The sequence below is a fragment of the Pseudophryne corroboree genome, chromosome 1 (genome assembly GCF_028390025.1).
Source record: "Pseudophryne corroboree isolate aPseCor3 chromosome 1, aPseCor3.hap2, whole genome shotgun sequence".
In the NCBI taxonomy this organism is placed as follows: domain Eukaryota; kingdom Metazoa; phylum Chordata; class Amphibia; order Anura; family Myobatrachidae; genus Pseudophryne; species Pseudophryne corroboree.
The window spans coordinates 351,175,828-351,198,384 of NC_086444.1; the positions used below are offsets into that span (position 1 = coordinate 351,175,828).

Genomic DNA, 22,557 nt, shown 5'->3' on the forward strand with positions numbered 1-22,557 from the left:
CCAAAAAACCCTCCCCAAACAGCACATGACGCAAAGAAAAAAAGAGGCGCAATGAGGTAGCTGACTGTGTGAGTAAGATAAGCGACCCTAGTGGCCGACACAAACACCGGGCCCATCTAGGAGTGTCACTGCAGTGTCACGCAGGATGTCCCTTCCAAAAAACCCTCCCCAAACAGCACATGACGCAAAGAAAAAAAGAGGCGCAATGAGGTAGCTGACTGTGTGAGTAAGATAAGCGACCCTAGTGGCCGACACAAACACCGGGCCCATCTAGGAGTGGCACTGCAGTGTCACGCAGGATGTCCCTTCCAAAAAACCCTCCCCAAACAGCACATGACGCAAAGAAAAAAAGAGGCGCAATGAGGTAGCTGACTGTGTGAGTAAGATAAGCGACCCTAGTGGCCGACACAAACACCGGGCCCATCTAGGAGTGTCACTGCAGTGTCACGCAGGATGTCCCTTCCAAAAAACCCTCCCCAAACAGCACATGACGCAAAGAAAAAAAGAGGCGCAATGAGGCAGCTGACTGTGTGAGTAAGATAAGCGACCCTAGTGGCCGACACAAACACCGGGCCCATCTAGGAGTGGCACTGCAGTGTCACGCAGGATGTCCCTTCCAAAAAACCCTCCCCAAACAGCACATGACGCAAAGAAAAAAAGAGGCGCAATGAGGTAGCTGACTGTGTGAGTAAGATAAGCGACCCTAGTGGCCGACACAAACACCGGGCCCATCTAGGAGTGGCACTGCAGTGTCACGCAGGATGGCCCTTCCAAAAAACCCTCCCCAAACAGCACATGACGCAAAGAAAAAGAAAAGAAAAAAGAGGTGCAAGATGGAATTGTCCTTGGGCCCTCCCACCCACCCTTATGTTGTATAAACAGGACATGCACACTTTAACCAACCCATCATTTCAGTGACAGGGTCTGCCACACGACTGTGACTGATATGACGGGTTGGTTTGGACCCCCCCCAAAAAAGAAGCAATTAATCTCTCCTTGCACAAACTGGCTCTACAGAGGCAAGATGTCCACCTCATCATCATCCTCCGATATATCACCGTGTACATCCCCCTCCTCACAGATTATCAATTCGTCCCCACTGGAATCCACCATCTCAGCTCCCTGTGTACTTTGTGGAGGCAATTGCTGCTGGTCAATGTCTCCGCGGAGGAATTGATTATAATTAATTTTAATGAACATCATCTTCTCCACATTTTCTGGATGTAACCTCGTACGCCGATTGCTGACAAGGTGAGCGGCGGCACTAAACACTCTTTCGGAGTACACACTTGTGGGAGGGCAACTTAGGTAGAATAAAGCCAGTTTGTGCAAGGGCCTCCAAATTGCCTCTTTTTCCTGCCAGTATAAGTACGGACTGTGTGACGTGCCTACTTGGATGCGGTCACTCATATAATCCTCCACCATTCTTTCAATGTTGAGAGAATCATATGCAGTGACAGTAGACGACATGTCCGTAATCGTTGTCAGGTCCTTCAGTCCGGACCAGATGTCAGCATCAGCAGTCGCTCCAGACTGCCCTGCATCACCGCCAGCGGGTGGGCTCGGAATTCTGAGCCTTTTCCTCGCACCCCCAGTTGCGGGAGAATGTGAAGGAGGAGATGTTGACAGGTCGCGTTCCGCTTGACTTGACAATTTTGTCACCAGCAGGTCTTTCAACCCCAGCAGACCTGTGTCTGCCGGAAAGAGAGATCCAAGGTAGGCTTTAAATCTAGGATCGAGCATGGTGGCCAAAATGTAGTACTCTGATTTCAACAGATTGACCACCCGTGAATCCTTGTTAAGCGAATTAAGGGCTCCATCCACAAGTCCCACATGCCTAGCGGAATCGCTCCGTGTTAGCTCCTCCTTCAATGTCTCCAGCTTCTTCTGCAAAAGCCTGATGAGGGGAATGACCTGACTCAGGCTGGCAGTGTCTGAACTGACTTCACGTGTGGCAAGTTCAAAGGGCATCAGAACCTTGCACAACGTTGAAATCATTCTCCACTGCGCTTGAGACAGGTGCATTCCACCTCCTATATCGTGCTCAATTGTATAGGCTTGAATGGCCTTTTGCTGCTCCTCCAACCTCTGAAGCATATAGAGGGTTGAATTCCACCTCGTTACCACTTCTTGCTTCAGATGATGGCAGGGCAGGTTCAGTAGTTTTTGGTGGTGCTCCAGTCTTCTGTACGTGGTGCCTGTACGCCGAAAGTGTCCCGCAATTCTTCTGGCCACCGACAGCATCTCTTGCACGCCCCTGTCGTTTTTAAAAAAATTCTGCACCACCAAATTCAAGGTATGTGCAAAACATGGGACGTGCTGGAATTTGCCCATATTTAATGCACACACAATATTGCTGGCGTTGTCCGATGCCACAAATCCACAGGAGAGTCCAATTGGGGTAAGCCATTCCGCGATGATCTTCCTCAGTTGCCGTAAGAGGTTTTCAGCTGTGTGCGTATTCTGGAAAGCGGTGATACAAAGCGTAGCCTGCCTAGGAAAGAGTTGGCGTTTGCGAGATGCTGCTACTGGTGCCGCCGCTGCTGTTCTTGCGGCGGGAGTCCATACATCTACCCAGTGGGCTGTCACAGTCATATAGTCCTGACCCTGCCCTGCTCCACTTGTCCACATGTCCGTGGTTAAGTGGACATTGGGTCCAGCTGCATTTTTTAGGACACTGGTGAGTCTTTTTCTGAGGTCCGTGTACATTTTCGGTATCGCCTGCCTAGAGAAGTGGAACCTAGATGGTATTTGGTAACGGGGGCACACTGCCTCAATAAATTGTCTAGTTCCCTGTGAACTAACGGCGGATACCGGACGCACGTCTAACACCAACATAGTTGTCAAGGCCTCAGTTATCCGCTTTGCAGCAGGATGACTGCTGTGATATTTCATCTTCCTCGCAAAGGACTGTTGAACAGTCAATTGCTTACTGGAAGTAGTACAAGTGGGCTTACGACTTCCCCTCTGGGATGACCATCGACTCCCAGCAGCAACAACAGCAGCGCCAGCAGCAGTAGGCGTTACACGCAAGGATGCATCGGAGGAATCCCAGGCAGGAGAGGACTCGTCAGAATTGCCAGTGACATGGCCTGCAGGACTATTGGCATTCCTGGGGAAGGAGGAAATTGACACTGAGGGAGTTGGTGGGGTGGTTTGCGTGAGCTTGGTTACAAGAGGAAGGGATTTACTGGTCAGTGGACTGCTTCCGCTGTCACCCAAAGTTTTTGAACTTGTCACTGACTTATTATGAATGCGCTGCAGGTGACGTATAAGGGAGGATGTTCCGAGGTGGTTAACGTCCTTACCCCTACTTATTACAGCTTGACAAAGGGAACACACGGCTTGACACCTGTTGTCCGCATTTCTGTTGAAATAGTTCCACACCGAAGAGCTGATTTTTTTGGTATTTTCACCAGGCATGTCAACGGCCATATTCCTCCCACGGACAACAGGTGTCTCCCCGGGTGCCTGACTTAAACAAACCACCTCACCATCAGAATCCTCCTGGTCAATTTCCTCCCCAGCGCCAGCAACACCCATATCCTCCTCATCCTGGTGTACTTCAACACTGACATCTTCAATCTGACTATCAGGAACTGGACTGCGGGTGCTCCTTCCAGCACTTGCAGGGGGCGTGCAAATGGTGGAAGGCGCATGCTCTTCACGTCCAGTGTTGGGAAGGTCAGGCATCGCAACCGACACAATTGGACTCTCCTTGTGGATTTGGGATTTCGAAGAACGCACAGTTCTTTGCGGTGCTACTGCTTTTGCCAGCTTGAGTCTTTTCATTTTTCTAGCGAGAGGCTGAGTGCCTCCATCCTCATGTGAAGCTGAACCACTAGCCATGAACATAGGCCAGGGCCTCAGCCGTTCCTTGCCACTCCGTGTGGTAAATGGCATATTGGCAAGTTTACGCTTCTCCTCCGACAATTTTATTTTAGGTTTTGGAGTCCTTTTTTTACTGATATTTGGTGTTTTGGATTTGACATGCTCTGTACTATGACATTGGGCATCGGCCTTGGCAGACGACGTTGCTGGCATTTCATCGTCTCGGCCATGACTAGTGGCAGCAGCTTCAGCACGAGGTGGAAGTGGATCTTGATCTTTCCCTAATTTTGGAACCTCAACATTTTTGTTCTCCATATTTTAATAGGCACAACTAAAAAGCACCTCAGGTAAACAATGGAGATGGATGGATACTAGTATACAATTATGAATGGACTGCCGAGTGCCGACACAGAGGTAGCTACAGCCGTGGACTACCGTACTGTACTGTGTCTGCTGCTAATATAGACTGGATGATAATGAGATGTAGTATGTATGTATAAAGAAGAAAGAAAAAAAAACCACGGGTAGGTGGTATACAATTATGGATGGACTGCCGAGTGCCGACACAGAGCTAGCTACAGCCGTGGACTACCGTACTGTACTGTGTCTGCTGCTAATATAGACTGGTTGATAATGAGATGTAGTATGTATAAAGAAGAAAAAAAAACCACGGGTAGGTGGTATACAATTATGGACGGACTGCCGAGTGCCGACACAGAGGTAGCTACAGCCGTGGACTACCGTACTGTACTGTGTCTGCTGCTAATATAGACTGGTTGATAATGAGATGTAGTATGTATGTATAAAGAAGAAAGAAAAAAAAAACACGGGTAGGTGGTATACAATTATGGATGGACTGCCGAGTGCCGACACAGAGGTAGCTACAGCCGTGGACTACCGTACTGTACTGTGTCTGCTGCTAATATAGACTGGATGATAATGAGATGTAGTATGTATAAAGAAGAAAGGAAAAAAAAAACACGGGTAGGTGGTATACAATTATGGATGGACTGCCGAGTGCCGACACAGAGGTAGCTACAGCCGTGGACTACCGTACTGTACTGTGTCTGCTGCTAATATAGACTGGATGATAATGAGATGTAGTATGTATGTATAAAGAAGAAAGAAAAAAAACCACGGGTAGGTGGTATACAATTATGGATGGACTGCCGAGTGCCGACACAGAGGTAGCTACAGCCGTGGACTACCGTACTGTACTGTGTCTGCTGCTAATATAGACTGGTTGATAATGAGATGTAGTATGTATAAAGAAGAAAGAAAAAAAAACCACGGGTAGGTGGTATACAATTATGGATGGACTGCCAAGTGCCGACACAGAGGTAGCTACAGCCGTGGACTACCGTACTGTACTGTGTCTGCTGCTAATATAGACTGGATGATAATGAGATGTAGTATGTATGTATAAAGAAGAAAGAAAAAAAAACCACGGGTAGGTGGTATACAATTATGGACGGACTGCCGAGTGCCGACACAGAGGTAGCTACAGCCGTGGACTACCGTACTGTACTGTGTCTGCTGCTAATATAGACTGGTTGATAATGAGATGTAGTATGTATGTATAAAGAAGAAAGAAAAAAAAAACACGGGTAGGTGGTATACAATTATGGATGGACTGCCGAGTGCCGACACAGAGGTAGCTACAGCCGTGGACTACCGTACTGTACTGTGTCTGCTGCTAATATAGACTGGATGATAATGAGATGTAGTATGTATAAAGAAGAAAGGAAAAAAAAAACACGGGTAGGTGGTATACAATTATGGATGGACTGCCGAGTGCCGACACAGAGGTAGCTACAGCCGTGGACTACCGTACTGTACTGTGTCTGCTGCTAATATAGACTGGATGATAATGAGATGTAGTATGTATGTATAAGGAAGAAAGAAAAAAAACCACGGGTAGGTGGTATACAATTATGGATGGACTGCCGAGTGCCGACACAGAGGTAGCTACAGCCGTGGACTACCGTACTGTACTGTGTCTGCTGCTAATATAGACTGGTTGATAATGAGATGTAGTATGTATAAAGAAGAAAGAAAAAAAAACCACGGGTAGGTGGTATACAATTATGGATGGACTGCCAAGTGCCGACACAGAGGTAGCTACAGCCGTGGACTACCGTACTGTACTGTGTCTGCTGCTAATATAGACTGGATGATAATGAGATGTAGTATGTATGTATAAAGAAGAAAAAAAAAACCACGGGTAGGTGGTATACAATTATGGACGGACTGCCGAGTGCCGACACAGAGGTAGCTACAGCCGTGGACTACCGTACTGTACTGTGTCTGCTGCTAATATAGACTGGATGATAATGAGATGTAGTATGTATAAAGAAGAAAGAAAAAAAAACCACGGGTAGGTGGTATACAATTATGGATGGACTGCCGAGTGCCGACACAGAGGTAGCTACAGCCGTGGACTACCGTACTGTACTGTGTCTGCTGCTAATATAGACTGGTTGATAATGAGATGTAGTATGTATGTATAAAGAAGAAAGAAAAAAAACCACGGGTAGGTGGTATACAATTATGGACGGACTGCCGAGTGCCGACACAGAGGTAGCTACAGCCGTGGACTACTGTACTGTACTGTGTCTGCTGCTAATATAGACTGGATGATAATGAGATGTAGTATGTATAAAGAAGAAAGAAAAAAAAAACCACGGGTAGGTGGTATACAATTATGGATGGACTGCCGAGTGCCGACACAGAGGTAGCTACAGCCGTGGACTACCGTACTGTACTGTGTCTGCTGCTAATATAGACTGGATGATAATGAGATGTAGTATGTATAAAGAAGAAAGAAAAAAAAAACCACGGGTAGGTGGTATACAATTATGGATGGACTGCCGAGTGCCGACACAGAGGTAGCTACAGCCGTGAACTACCGTACTGTGTCTGCTGCGACTGGATGATAAATAATGATATAAAAAATATATATATATCACTACTGCAGCCGGACAGGTATATATTATATAATGACGGACCTGCTGGACACTGTCTGTCAGCAGAATGAGTTTTTTATAGAATAAAAAAAAAACACCACACAAGTCACACGACGAGTGTTTAACTTTTTCAGGCAATCACAATATAGTATACTATACTGGTGGTCAGTGTGGTCAGGTCACTGGTCAGTCACACTGGCAGTGGCACTCCTGCCTGCAGCAAAAGTGTGCACTGTTTAATTTTAATAATATGTATGTACTCCTGGCTCCTGCTATAACCTATAACTGCTCCCCAGTCTCCCCCACAATTAAGCTGTGTGAGCACAGTCAGATATTATACATAGATGATGCAGCACACTGGGCTGAGCACAGATATGGTATGTGACTGAGTCACTGTGTATCGTTTTTTTCAGGCAGAGAACGGATTATATTAAATAAAACTGCACTGGTGGTCACTGGTCAGTGGTCAGTCACTAGTAAACTCTGCACTCTCTAGTACTCCTAAGCTCCAGTAAATCAAGTGTCTCTGTCTCAATCTCACTCTCTCTCTTCTAATCTAAATGGAGAGGACGCCAGCCACGTCCTCTCCCTATCAATCTCAATGCACGTGTGAAAATGGCGGCGACGCGCGGCTCCTTATATAGAATCCGAGTCTCTCGATAGAATCCGAGCCTCGCGAGAATCCGACAGCGTCATGATGACGTTCGGGCGCGCTCGGGTTAACCGAGCAAGGCGGGAAGATCCGAGTCGCTCGGACCCGTGTAAAAAAACATGAAGTTCGGGCGGGTTCGGATTCCGAGGAACCGAACCCGCTCATCTCTAGTATTAACATCTTTTCCGCTGAAGCGGGTGAGTGAAAACTCCGCCCTCCGGGGATGCCCCCCTGAACACAGCGCATCAGCTCAGTGCCAATGTGCTGTGTCTCCCTGCCCGGCTCCACTGCGCATGTGCAGGATCTCACTACTCACGTGAGATCCCCTGCGCAGTCCGGAGCTGGCGCCTGCCACAGCCAGGGGCATCTCTGTCCCTGCTGTGGAGATAGGGCATTGCCACCTGCAGCTGTCGAAATTGATAGCTGAAGGTGTAGGAATATGGAGATGGAATATGTCCTGTGGCAGATAAGTCTTTGGATAATAGTCTGTGGATAATATGCCACAGGACGTATTCCATCTCCATCCATCTAAGAGGATCCAGATATGGATCAGAAATTTGGGACCCACATTTCCTAGTTAACAACTTGCATTGGAGAAGCATTATATGGATACCCTGTGGACAATCTAACACAGCTACTGCCATTTGCTTCATGCTTAAAGACTGTGCCTGAATACTCAACCACTGCCAACTGGGTAATATACCAGCTGCTTGTTACTTAATTTCCTGCTTATATGGAGAACTAAGCCATAAATTATAGTCCGGGATCCCATATATGGAGCATGTCCCAAGTGACGAAAAATTATTAATTGTAACCATTTTCCCTATTCCTTCAGTGTGATTATATATTATTTTAGCAATAATAAAAATTGTGTTTTATATCTCATCCATCCTATATGTATATATTTTTATAGATTAACAACATAGCGCTCTTTACACTATATTAATGTGAATGGTAAAGAGCAGTAGGCCATCCTGGTGATATGTTGGCTGCAGGTGTGACCTCAAAACCCTCCGACCCATGTCCTTTTGCTAGTATGGCTAGGGAAACAGTAGACAATGAGGAACAAAATGAGGTACCTCCTTCATCACAACAATTAAGGGACCCCACCTTGCTAAGAGCCAGAGAAAATTAGAAAGTTGTCAATGGGGAACCAGTAGATCCTGATATCAGGCTTATGTACCGACACATGGGCCATGTACCGACGCCGGTTTGCCGGCGGTCGGGATTCCGGCTCTGGTATGCTGGTCGCCGGGAGCCCGACCGCCGGCAAAGTGTACACCACCCGGTTCACCACATAGAGGTGAGGAGCAGTCGCATGGCGTATGCGCAGTAGCACAGCTGAGGTGGTAAAGCAGGAAGTAATGTGCTCGCACTGCGATCACTTTACTTCTCACTGATCACTGGAATGAGCCCCTGTCGGAGCACATGTTCCGACGATTCAGAATTTGAAATTATACATCTTGGCAAATAAAGATCCCTTAATGCAGCGAATTGTGGTGATAAAGGATCTTTAAACAATATTAAGAAGGGACTTGCACCAGGTTTTGAAGTTTAACGAGGTTGACAAAAAGATAAAGGTAAATTTACTAATATGGGAGTTCTATTTAAGATGGGATGTTACCCATAGCAAACAATCAGATAACAGGTATTCTCTTCTAGAAGGTGCTAGATAAATGAGAAGTAGAATCTTATTGGTTGCTATGGGCAACAACCCATTTTAAATAGAACTCTCATCTTAGTAAATTTGCTCCAAAGTGTCCATCATGTTCAACCTATATTATAATTCTTACCCTATTCTGTATGTAACTATAGTAAACTATAATGACCCATATGAAGGTTTGTTTTTTTAAGTCTAACTTACAACTATAATTTGCGCTGTTTCTAAATACACTATTTTTAAATGCTATATCTTGGATATCTTTTTCATATAGAAATGTATCTAATCCATTTTTAAACGTATTGACTGAGTCCACCAATACTACCTTCTTTGGCAGAGAATTTAAAAGCCTTACTGTCCTTACTGTGAAGAACTCTTTCCTTCATTGGGTACAAAAATGTTCTCCTCTAACTTCAGAGAATGTTCGCGTGTCCTGTGTAGAGATTTTTCAGTAAACAAGTCGCTTTATGGTTGCATGTATTTTCCCTTTATATATATGTAAATATATAAAGGGACAATACATGGAGTAATATAAGAGCTATTCTATAAGAAGTTTTTGATATGTTATTTGGGGGAGCTATAGTCATGGTGTTGGGCTAGATTATATATAATGGTGCTGTTTCTTTTTTTATTTCTTTTTTTTATTCTTTACTAGGCTCACAAACATAGACAGAGCAATAATGATAAAAGAAAAACAAGTACAGGGTGCAAAGAAAGTGAGCCATATCACACAGATAAAATTAATACAATGATAAACATTATGCATGAATCAGATGAGGGGAGAACAGTTAGGGAAGAGGGGTGAAGTCAGGAAAAGGGATGCAAGGGTAACAGGACTACAGAAAAAGGAGAAATACCAGGAAGAATATTAAGTATTGGGGAGAGAATGCCAGAAAGAAAGGGAATGCCACTCATAATAAAAGAAGGAGAAGAAGAGAGGTGAAGATCAGTGGTAAGTAAAAAAAAAAAGTCTATCAAGAAGGAATAGGAGAAGCAGAGCATACTGTATCATCCCATCATGCATGGGTCATCTGTGTGTGATGAAGTACCTTCATAAGAGAGCTATGCAAATAACATGCATAAGCAGCATTTCAGCATGCCTATATATTGTGTGAGACCGCGGCTGTATCTGCGCCCGAAATGCTACGTTACAGTGTTTTCTAGGAAAATACTGAGGTGTAGCATTTCAATTGTAAGTAATATCAAGATGCATTAAAATTGCAATGGGTCAGTTGAATGCTTACTGCATCTGAACACAGGTTTACGCAACAAATAATTGGGTAGGGTGAAGAAAGGGCAATCTTTTGGATTTCATTATATTGTGAGTCACAATGCAGAGGTCAGTTGATTGACAGTCTGCAGCCATTTTTTGTGGGCGGGGAGGCAGTGGATATGGCCTCTGTTTCCAAAGCCGTAGGAGTGTCTCCTCCATTACGAGGGAGTGACGGAGCCTGGGTCTCCGTCTTCCAACAAAGATTTGCTGGCCTCAGTGATAGAGCTGTGGTGGGTGGTCTACGGTACCTCAGGGTTACTCAGCCGGCCGTTGGTGTCGCAGGTGGTACCAGATGCCTCCTGCTGTATTACGTTAGCAACACTGCTACTTCCCAGTAAGCAACAGCGATGCTGTTTCGGTGTGAACCTGAAGCAGGCCCATTGTGTAGAGATTTGTTTCCAGGGGAAGCTATAATCAAGGTTGTTATTGTGGGCAGCCTTTGTAATTAAAAGAGAGAAAAGGTCTTCTTGAATTATCCTTCTCTATATAAACTGCCTGTTTGTTGCTTAAACAGCATTTTCTTCCACACAAAATAAATTTCATATTCAAACGGCATCCTGTATTGTTATTTCTATTCTCTCTGCAGCAGGAACATTTCCTGTGTGTTTTGTTTTGTTGTTGTGTTTTGTTTAGTGATGTGCACCGGAAATTTTTCGGGTTTTGTGTTTTGGTTTTGGATTCGGTTCCGCGGCCGTGTTTTGGATTCGGACGCGTTTTGGCAAAACCTCCCTGAAAATGTTTTGTCGGATTCGGGTGTGTTTTGGATTCGGGTGTTTTTTTACAAAAAACCCTCAAAAACAGCTTAAATCATAGAATTTGGGGGTCATTTTGATCCCATAGTATTATTAACCTCAATAACCATAATTTACACTCATTTTCAGTCTATTCTGAACACCTCACACCTCACACCTCACAATATTATTTTTAGTCCTAAAATTTGCACCGAGGTCGCTGGATGGCTAAGCTAAGCGACCCAAGTGGCCGACACAAACACCTGGCCCATCTAGGAGTGGCACTGCAGTGTCAGGCAGGATGGCACTTCAAAAAAATTGTCCCCAAACAGCACATGATGCAAAGAAAAAAAGAGGCGCACCAAGGTCGCTGTGTGACTAAGCTAAGCGACCCAAGTGGCCGACACAAACACCTGGCCCATCTAGGAGTGGCACTGCAGTGTCAGGCAGGATGGCACTTCAAAAAAATTGTCCCCAAACAGCACATGATGCAAAGAAAAAAAGAGGCGCACCAAGGTCGCTGTGTGACTAAGCTAAGCGACACAAGTGGCCGACACAAACACCTGGCCCATCTAGGAGTGGCACTGCAGTGTCAGACAGGATGGCACTTCAAAAAAATTGTCCCCAAACAGCACATGATGCAAAGAAAAAAAGAGGCGCACCAAGGTCGCTGTGTGACTAAGCTAAGCGACCCAAGTGGCCGACACAAACACCTAGCCCATCTAGGAGTGGCACTGCAGTGTCAGGCAGGATGGCACTTCAAAAAAATTGTCCCCAAACAGCACATGATGCAAAGAAAAAAAAGAGGCGCACCAAGGTCGCTGTGTGACTAAGCTAAGCGACACAAGTGGCCGACACAAACACCTGGCCCATCTAGGAGTGGCACTGCAGTGTCAGACAGGATGGCACTTCAAAAAAATTGTCCCCAAACAGCACATGATGCAAAGAAAAATGAAAGAAAAAAGAGGTGCAAGATGGAATTGTCCTTGGTACCTCCCACCCACCCTTATGTTGTATAAACAGGACATGCACACTTTAACGAACCCATCATTTCAGCGACAGGGTCTGCCACACGACTGTGACTGAAATGACTGGTTGGTTTGGGCCCCCACCAAAAAAGAAGCAATCAATCTCTCCTTGCACAAACTGGCTCTACAGAGGCAAGATGTCCACCTCATCATCATCCTCCGATTCCTCACCCCTTTCACTGTGTACATCCCCCTCCTCACAGATTATTAATTAGTCTCCACTGGAATCCACCATCTCCGATCCCTGTGTACTTTCTGGAGGCAATTGCTGGTGAATGTCTCCACGGAGGAATTGATTATAATTCATTTTGATGAACATCATCTTCTCCACATTTTCTGGAAGTAACCTCGTACGCCGATTGCTGACAAGGTGAGCGGCTGCACTAAACACTCTTTCGGAGTACACACTGGAGGGAGGGCAACTTAGGTAGAATAAAGCCAGTTTGTGCAAGGGCCTCCAAATTGCCTCTTTTTCCTGCCAGTATACGTACGGACTGTCTGACGTGCCTACTTGAATGCGGTCACTCATATAATCCTCCACCATTCTTTCAATGGTGACAGAATCATATGCAGTGACAGAAGACGACATGTCAGTAATCGTTGCCAGGTCCTTCAGTCCAGACCAGATGTCAGCACTCGCTCCAGACTGCCCTGCATCACCGCCAGCGGTTGGGCTCGGAATTCTTAGCCTTTTCCTCGCAACCCCAGTTGCGGGAGAATGTGAAGGAGGAGCTGTTGACGGGTCACGTTCCGCTTGACTTGACAATTTTCTCACCAGCAGGTCTTTGAACCTCTGCAGACTTGTGTCTGCCGGAAAGAGAGATACAACGTAGGTTTTAAATCTAGGATCGAGCACGGTGGCCAAAATGTAGTGCTCTGATTTCAACAGATTGACCACCCGTGAATCCTGGTTAAGCGAATTAAGGGCTCCATCCACAAGTCCCACATGCCTAGCGGAATCGCTCTGTTTTAGCTCCTCCTTCAATGTCTCCAGCTTCTTCTGCAAAAGACTGATGAGGGGAATGACCTGACTCAGGCTGGCAGTGTCTGAACTGACTTCACGTGTGGCAAGTTTAAAGGGTTGCAGAACTTTGCACAACGTTGAAATCATTCTCCACTGCGCTTTAGTCAGGTGCATTCCCCCTCCTTTGCCTATATTATGGGCAGATGTATAGGCTTGAATGGCCTTTTGCTGCTCCTCCATCCTCTGAAGCATATAGAGGGTTGAATTCCACCTCGTTACCACCTCTTGCTTCAGATGATGGCAGGGCAGGTTCAGGAGTGTTTGCTGGTGCTCCAGTCTTCGGCACGCGGTGGGTGAGTGCCGAAAGTGGCCCGCAATTCTTCGGGCCACCGACAGCATCTCTTGCACGCCCCTGTCGTTTTTTAAATAATTCTGCACCACCAAATTCAATGTATGTGCAAAACATGGGATGTGCTGGAATTTGCCCAGATGTAATGCACGCACAATATTGGTGGCGTTGTCCGATGTCACAAATCCCCAGGAGAGTCCAATTGGGGTAAGCCATTCTGCGATGATGTTCCCCAGTTTCCGTAAGAGGTTGTCAGCTGTGTGCCTCTTATGGAAAGCGGTGATACAAAGCGTAGCCTGCCTAGGAACGAGTTGGCGTTTGCGAGATGCTGCTACTGGTGCCGCCGCTGCTGTTCTTGCTGCGGGAGGCAATACATCTACCCAGTGGGTTGTCACAGTCATATAGTCCTGAGTCTGCCCTGCTCCACTTGTCCACATGTCCGTGGTTAAGTGGACATTGGGTACAACTGCATTTTTTAGGACACTGGTGACTCTTTTTCTGACGTCTGTGTACATTTTCGGTATCGCCTGCCTAGAGAAATGGAACCTAGATGGTATTTGGTACCGGGGACACAGTACCTCAAACAAGTCTCTAGTTACCTCTGAATTAACGGTGGATACCGGAACCACGTTTCTCACCACCCAGGCTGACAAGACCTGAGTTATCCGCTTTGCAGCAGGATGACTGCTGTGATATTTCATCTTCCTCGCAAAGGACTGTTGGACAGTCAATTGCTTACTGGAAGTAGTACAAGTGGTCTTCCGACTTCCCCTCTGGGATGACGATCGACTCCCAGCAGCAACAACAGCAGCGCCAGCAGCAGTAGGCGTTACACTCAAGGATGCATCGGAAGAATCCCAGGCAGGAGAGGACTCGTCAGACTTGCCAGTGACATGGCCTGCAGGACTATTGGCTTTCCTGTGTAAGGTGGAAATTGACACTGAGGGAGTTGGTGGTGTGGTTTGCAGGAGCTTGGTTACAAGAGGAAGGGATTTAGTGGTCAGTGGACTGCTTCCGCTGTCATCCAAAGTTTTTGAACTTGTCACTGACTTCTGATGAATGCGGTCCAGGTGACGTATAAGGGAGGATGTTCCTAGGTGGTTAACGTCTTTACCCCTACTTATTACAGCTTGACAAAGGCAACACACGGCTTGACACCTGTTGTCCGCATTTGTGTTGAAATAATTCCACACCGAAGAGGTGATTTTTTTTGTATTTTGACCAGGCATGTCAATGGCCATATTCGTCCCAAGGACAACAGGTGTCTCCCCGGGTGCCTGACTTAAACAAACCACCTCACCATCAGAATCCTCCTTGTCAATTTCCTCCCCAGCGCCAGCAACACCCATATCCTCATCCTGGTGCACTTCAACAGTGACATCTTCAATTTGACTATCAGGAACTGGACTGCGGGTGCTCCTTCCAGCACTTGCAGGGGGCGTGCAAATGGTGGAAGGCGCAAGCTCTTCCCGTCCAGTGTTGGGAAGGTCAGGCATCGCAACCGACACAATTGGACTCTCCTTGGGGATTTGTGATTTAGAAGAACGCACAGTTCTTTGCTCTGCTTTTGCCAGCTTAAGTCTTTTAATTTTTCTAGCGAGAGGATGAGTGCTTCCATCCTCATGTGAATCTGAACCACTAGCCATGAACATAGGCCGGGGCCTCAGCCGTTCCTTGCCACTCCGTGTGGTAAATGGCATATTGGCAAGTTTACGCTTCTCATCAGACGCTTTCAATTTTGATTTTTGGGTCATTTTACTGAACTTTTGTTTTTTGGATTTTACATGCTCTCTACTATGACATTGGGCATCGGCCTTGGCAGATGACGTTGATGGCATTTCATCGTCTCGGTCATGACTAGTGGCAGCAGCTTCAGCACGAGGTGGAAGTGGATCTTGATCTTTCCCTATTTTAACCTCCACATTTTTGTTCTCCATTTTTTTAATGTGTGGAATTATATGCCAGTATCAATAGCAATGGCCTACTACTATATATACTGCGCACAACTGAAATGCACCACAGGTATGGATGGATAGTATACTTGACGACACAGAGGTAGGTAGAGCAGTTGCCTTCCGTACCGTACTGCTATATATACTGGTGGTCACTGTCAGCAAACTGCAAAACTAAAATGCACCACAGGTATAGAATCTAGATGGATAGTGTACTTGACGACACAGAGGTAGGTAGAGCAGTGGCCTTCCGTACCGTACTGCTATATATACTGGTGGTCACTGTCAGCAAAACTCTGCACTGTACTCCTCCTATATAATACTGCTGGTCCCCAGTCCCCACAATAAAGCAGTGTGAGCACAGATATATGCAGCACACTGAGCACAGATATGGAGTGTTTTTCAGGCAGACAACGTATACTGGTGGTCACTGGTCAGCAAAACTCTGCACTGTACTCCTCCTATATAATATACTGGTGGTCCCCAGTCTCCACAATAAAGCAGTGTGAGCACAGATATATGCAGCACACTGAGCACAGATATGGAGTGTTTTTCAGGCAGACAACGTATAACACTGGTGGTCACTGGTCAGCAAAACTCTGCACTGTACTCCTCCTGTATAATATACTGGTGGTCCCCAGTCCCCACAATAAAGCAGTGTGAGCACAGATATATGCAGCACACTGAGGACAGATATGGAGTGTTTTTCAGGCAGACAACGTATACTGGTGGTCACTGTCAGCAAAACTCTGCACTGTACTCCTCCTATATAATACAGCTGCTCCCCAGTCCCCACAATTAAGCAATAAGCACAAATATTTTTGCATCAAGAATTCAAGATTAATAAACGGAGAGGACGCCAGCCACGTCCTCTCCCTAACATTTCCAATGCACGAATGAAAATGGCGGCGACGCGCAGCTGCTTATATAGAATCCGAATCTCGCGAGAATCCGACAGCGGGATGATGACGTTCGGGCGCGCTCGGGTTAACCGAGCCATACGGGAGAACCCGAGTATGCCTCGGACCCGTGTAAAATGGGTGAAGTTCGGGGGGGTTCGGTTTCCGAGAAACCGAACCCGCTCATTACTAGTTTTGTTTTGTTTACTAACCTTTCACTGACGGCCATGCCTTGTTATTAGGGACTGTAGAGTCTACATATTGCCTATTACAGAACAAAGCAATGGCGCTTCATCGTGGATGGCCTTCTGTTAAAATAATTTCTTGATATTCATTATGTCCATTGTATATAGAAAGCCAGTCCCTCCATAGCACTGAGAGCTTACAGTCGGGGTAGAAAAAGGCTTGCACAGCTGAAATGCTCGGGGAATATAAAGGTAAGCACCTTGAGATGGTGCTTAGGTTTGCTGGTGTAAAAAAGTAGATACCCTATAATAAATTGTTATCTAACATATTTTATGGCCTGTACTTTAATCTATTCATGACATTAATAAGCCCGCTTAATCCTGCCTTTCACCATAAAACCTACAGAATAATACATTGTCTCCCTGAACTAGAAGTAAGATCAGAGGTTCAGAGGCCCCTGGCCTACCAGTGATGCTTGTTATATGCAATAAGGAATTTAGTGCACCTTTAAATATACAAATGGTAATTTTATAATTTTCCACACAGTGTTTTGTTTATCTACTGAACATCTCCATCTCATGAAATGAAAACAGCTTTTCGCCATCCTCTTGCATGACAGGTACAGTACTACCTCAATTTCTATTTTTCTTGTTACACGTTCTAATAAGCCTGGGAAATTCGCAGCAGCAGAAGTGTTTAATTAACCTTGTTTCATGTAATAAAAAATAAAAAAATCACCCCGAATTTCATCACCTCGTTTTTCTTCTATAGAACATCTGGAATGGAGTATGTCTGAGATTTTACACATCACTGCGTCGTCAAAGAGTTAATTGTTTGATTCTCATTTTGTAAAGATGCCCAAGGCTTGAGAGAATCTGTGCCAGTTAATCAGCAGTAACCTGTGAAATGGAATGTGACATTTGCCCTTCAGACAATGAACATCATCATACCAAACCATTTCAACAATATTGCAATTTAACCCTTTAACACCTGTATCATGGTCATATGCTGCAGTCCGGGATATTCCTGTGCAGTTCAAATGGTACATCGTAAGCCAAACCCTGCCCTATTGTGCTATTAAGTAACCTTACTTGAGAAACCTTCTTAGCAGTCAATGTAAGGCAATATTAATATAATACAAACGTATTCTGCAGCTCTGTACAATCTGAGAACTATATTCTGATAAATTAGTCCCTGACCCAGTGAAGCGTACAATCCCTGAATCTGCAGGCACACCGAGACGTGCATAAACCCGGGAGGAAGCCCGGATACCTTGATGACATAAACACATCCTGCCATACTTTTTTTCTCTTACGTCCTAGAGGATGCTGGGGACTCCGTAAGGACCATGGGGTATAGAAGGGCTCCGCAGGAGACATGGGCACCTAAAAGAACTTTCTAGTATGGTGTGCACTGGCTCCTCCCTCTATGCCCCTCCTCCAGACCTAAGTTAGATCTTGTGCCCAGAGGAGATAGGGTGCATTACAGGGAGCTCTCCTGAGTTTTCTGTAAAAAGAATTTTGTAAGGTTTTTTATTTTCAGGGAGCACTGCTGGCAACAGACTCCCTGCATCGTGGGACTGAGGGGAGAGAAGCAGACCCACTTCTTAAGAGTTAAGGGCGCTGCTTCTTAGGCTACTGGACACCATTAGCTCCAGAGGGAGTCTGCACACAGGTCTCACCCTGGGGTTCGTCCCAGGCCGCGCCGCCATCCTCCTCACAGATGCCGGAAAAAAGAAGCCGGGTGAGTATGTCAGACATAAGAAGACATCAGGCGGCAGAAGACTTCAGATCTTCATGAGGTAAGCCATTGCTCCCACACTTACACACACACATGGCACTGATGGGTGCAGGGCGCAGGGGGGGTGCCCTGGGCAGCAATAAACCTCGTTTTAGGCAAAAAAGTATGTAGTTAGGCTGCGGAGGCAGTAAACTACGGATCCCCGCCATTTTTTTTTTCAAATTCACGAGCGGGACCAAAGCCCGCCGCGCGAGGGGGCGGAGCTTGATCCCTCAGCACTAACCAGCGCCATTTTCTCCACAGAGGCTGCAGAGAACGCTGGCTACCCGGACTCTCCCCTGCTGAGCATCAGAGGGCTGAAAAAAAGAGAGGGGGGCACATATTTAAGGCGCAGTGAGTGGGGAAATCTATATACATTTATATATATAAAAGCGCTATCTGGTTTTTTTTTTTTCCCTGGGTCAGTTGGCGCTGGTGTGTGCTGGCATACTCTCTCTCTGTCTCTCCAAAGGGCCTTCTTTAGGGAATTGTCCCCTTATAGTTATATCCCAGTGTGTGTGTGTGGGGTGTCGGTACGTGTGTCGGCATGTCAGAAACGGAAGGCTTATCCAAAGAGGAGGTGGAACAGATGAGTGGTGTGTCTCAGTCGGCGGTGCCGACTCAGGATTGGATGGATATGTGGCATATGTTAAATGCTAGTGTAGCTTCACTGCATAAAAGACTGGACAAAGCAGAGTCCAGTGCGTCGGCAGGTAATCAATCTACGGATTATACCGACTCCCAGGACCCGTCGGGGTCTCAGAAACGTCTCTTCTCACAAAAGCCCTCTTCCCTCATGTGCTTATACTTTCTTACTTTAATAATCTTCAACTGCATCAACTCCATTAGTCTTCTGCCACCTGATACTTATTCCAGTGTCATCTGCTGATGTAACTATGTTTATTTACCCTGTACTTGTCCTATACTGTCATCAGCTGTAAGTCGCTGTTTTCCTGTTTGATTATTTATGTACTCTGTAAGTGGGCGCTGCGGAACCCTTGTGGCGCCATATAAATAAAGGATAATAATAATAATAAGGGACACAGATACCGACACGGACTCTGATTCCAGTGTCGACTATGATGAAGCAAGATTGCACCCCAGGGTGACAAAAAGTATTCAGTGCATGATTATTGCAATAAAAGATGTGTTACATATCACTGATGAGCCCTCGGTGCCCGACACGAGGATACACATGTTTAAGGGAAAGAAACAAGTTATAAACTTTCCTTCTTCCCATGAAATTAATGAGTTATGTGAAAAAGCATGGGAAACTCCAGAATAAGAAACTGCAGATTCCCAAAAGGGTTCTTATGGCGTACCCTTTCCCTACACAGGACAGGGTACGTTGGGAATCCTCTCCCACAGTGGACAAAGCCTTAACACGCCTTTCCAAGAAGGTGGCGCTACTGTCCCCTGACACTGCGGCCCTCAAGGATCCTGCGGACTGCAGGCAAGAGACTACACTAAAGTCTATCTACACTCATACTGGTACTTTGCTTAGACCGGCAATTGCGTCGGCATGGGTATGTAGTGCAGTAGCAGCTTGGACGGATACACTGTCAGTTGATACCCTAGATAGGGATACAATTTTGTTAACATTAGCTCATATTAAGGACGCAGTCTTATATATGAGGGACGCTCAAAGAGACATTGGTTTACTGGGTTCAAGAGCCAATGATATGGCTATTTCGGCAAGAAGAGCCTTATGGATCCGCCAGGGGGATGCAGGGGGATGCAGACTCAAAAAGGCATATGGAGGTTTTACCTTACAACGGTGATATATTGTTTGGGGACGGCCTCGCGGACCTGATCTCTACAGCTACCGCGGGTAAGTCGACCTTTTTACCTTTTGTTCCCCAACAGCAAAAGAAACCCCCACAATATCAGATGCAGTCCTTTCGGTCGCATAGATCCAGAAGAGGTCGGGGCTCCTCTTTCCTCGCCAGAGGTAAGGGTAGAGGCAAGAGGACACCTGCTGCGGCTGGTTCCCAAGAGCAGAAGTCCTCACTGGCTTCCGCTAAGTCTACCGCATGACGCTGGGGCTCCCCTGCGGGAGTCCGCACAGGTGGGGGCACGCCTTCGTCTATTCAGCCAAGTCTGGGTTCAGTCAGACGTGGACCCCTGGGTGATAGAAATAGTCTCCCAGGGCTACAAGCTGGAATTCGAAGAGGTGCCCCCACGCCGATTTTTCAAGTCGGCCTTACCAGCTTCTACCCCAGAGCAGGAAGTAGTGCTAGCTGCAATTCAAATGCTGTGTCAACAGCGAGTGATTATCAGGGTTCCCCTGAGCCAACAGGGAAAAGGGTATTATTCAACCCTATTTGTGGTTCCGAAGCCGGATGGTTCGGTAAGGCCCATTTTAAACCTAAAATCCCTGAACCTGTACCTGAAAAGATTCAAATTCAAGATGGAATCGCTCCGAGTGGTGATAGCCTGCCTGGAAGGGGGGGATTTTATGGTGTCACTGGACATAAAGGATGCTTACCTTCATGTCCCCATATATCCCTCTCATCAGGAGTACCTGAGATTCGCGGTACAGGATTGTCATTATCAGTTTCAGACGTTGCCGTTTGGGCTGTCCACGGCCCGAGGTTTTTCACCAAGATAATGGCGGAAATGATGGTGATCCTGCGCAAGTGAGGAGTCACAATTATCCCATACTTGGACGATCTCCTGGTAAAAGCGAGATCAAGAGAGCAATTACTGGAGAACGTGTCACTCTCTCAGAGAGTGCTTCAACAACATGGGTGGATTCTCAATCTACCAAAGTCACAGTTGGTTCCGACAACTCGACTACCGTTCCTAGGCATGATACTGGACACGGATCAAAAGAAAGTTTTCCTCCCGTTGGAAAAAGTCCAGGACCTCCAGAACATGGTCCGAGAACTACTAAAGCCGAAAAGAGTGTCAGCCCATCAATGCACTCGGGTTCTGGGGAAAATGGTGGCAACTTACAAGGCCATTCCCTTCGGCAGGTTCCATGCAAGGACGTTTCAATGGGATCTTCTGGACAAATGGTACGGGTCCCATCTACAATTACATCAAAAAATAACACTGTCCCCCAGGGCCAGGGGGTCTCTTCTATGGTGGCTACAAAGTGCTCACCTTCTAGAGGGTCGCCGGTTCGGCATTCAGGACTGGATCCTGGTAACCACGGACGCGAGCCTCCGAGGATGGGGAGCAGTCACCCAAGGAAGAAATTTTCAGGGACTGTGGTCAGACCAGGAGTCCTGTCTACACATCAACGTGTTGGAGTTAAGGGCCATATACAACGGCCTTCGACAAGCGGAGAATCTTCTTCGCAACCTACCGGTTCTGATTCAATCAGACAATGTCACAGCAGTAGCTCATGTGAACCGCCAAGGCGGGACAAGAAGCAGAGTCGCGATGGCGGAAGCCACCAGGATTCTTCGCTGGGCGGAAAATCACGTAAGCGCTCTGTCAGCTGTCTTCATTCCGGGAGTGGACAACTGGGAAGCAGACTTCCTCAGCAGACACGATCTCCATCCAGGAGAGTGGGGACTCATCAAGAAGTCTTTGCAGAGATGACGGGTCTCTGGGGAGTTCCTCAAATAGACATGATGGCGTCACGCCTCAACAAGAAGCTTTGGAGGTATTGTGCCAGGTCCCGGGACCCTCAGGCAATAGCAGTAGACGCTCTGGTAACGCCATGGGTGTTTCAGTCGGTCTGTGTGTTTCCTCCGCTTCCTCTCATCACAAAAGTGTTGAGGATCATAAGACGAAAAAGAGTACAGACAATACTCATTGTTCCAGACTGGCCTCGAAGGGCCTGGTACTCAGATCTTCAGGAGATGCTCACCGAAGATCCTTGGCCTCTTCCTCTAAGAGAGGACCTGTTACAGCAGGGGCTCTGTCTGTTCCAAGACTTACCGCGGTTACGTTTGACGGCATGGCGGTTGAAGGCCGGATCCTAGCGGAGAAGGGTATTCCGGAGAGGTCATACCTACTCTAATAAAGGCTAGGAAGGAGGTGACGTCAAAACATTATCACCGTATCTGGCGGAAATATCTCTCTTGGTGTGAAACCAAGAATGCTCCTACGGAAGATTTCCATCTGGGTCGTTTTCTCCACTTTCTACAGACAGGAGTGGATATGGGCCTAAAGTTAGGCTCTGTTAAAGTACAGATTTCGGCTTTGTCAATATTCTTTCAGAAGGAATTGGCTTTTCTTCCAGAAGTCCAGACTTTTGTAAAAGGAGTACTGCACATCCAGCCTCCTTTTGTGCCCCAGTGGCACCATGGGACCTGAACGTGGTGTTGCAGT

General features: G+C 46.5%; 1 protein-coding gene and 1 long non-coding RNA gene across 10 annotated transcripts in view; one reads left to right on the forward strand and one right to left on the reverse strand.

Moving 5' to 3' along the window:
- The window catches only part of ARVCF (ARVCF delta catenin family member), a 1,509,311-nt gene that overhangs the window by 825,561 nt on the left and 661,193 nt on the right, over window positions 1-22,557 (forward strand). Inside the window, exon 5 of one of the 9 annotated variants that reach the window (XM_063964729.1) lies at window positions 17,038-17,110. The exons of the other annotated variants lie outside the window; for them this stretch is intronic. The gene's annotated coding sequence lies outside the window, so the exon portion shown is untranslated. The remainder of the gene's footprint in view (window positions 1-17,037; window positions 17,111-22,557) is intronic. 9 annotated transcript variants of the gene reach the window in all.
- LOC135070123 (uncharacterized) overlaps window positions 1-22,557 on the reverse strand; it is a 182,686-nt gene that overhangs the window by 31,180 nt on the left and 128,949 nt on the right. The gene's annotated exons all lie outside the window — the stretch shown is intronic.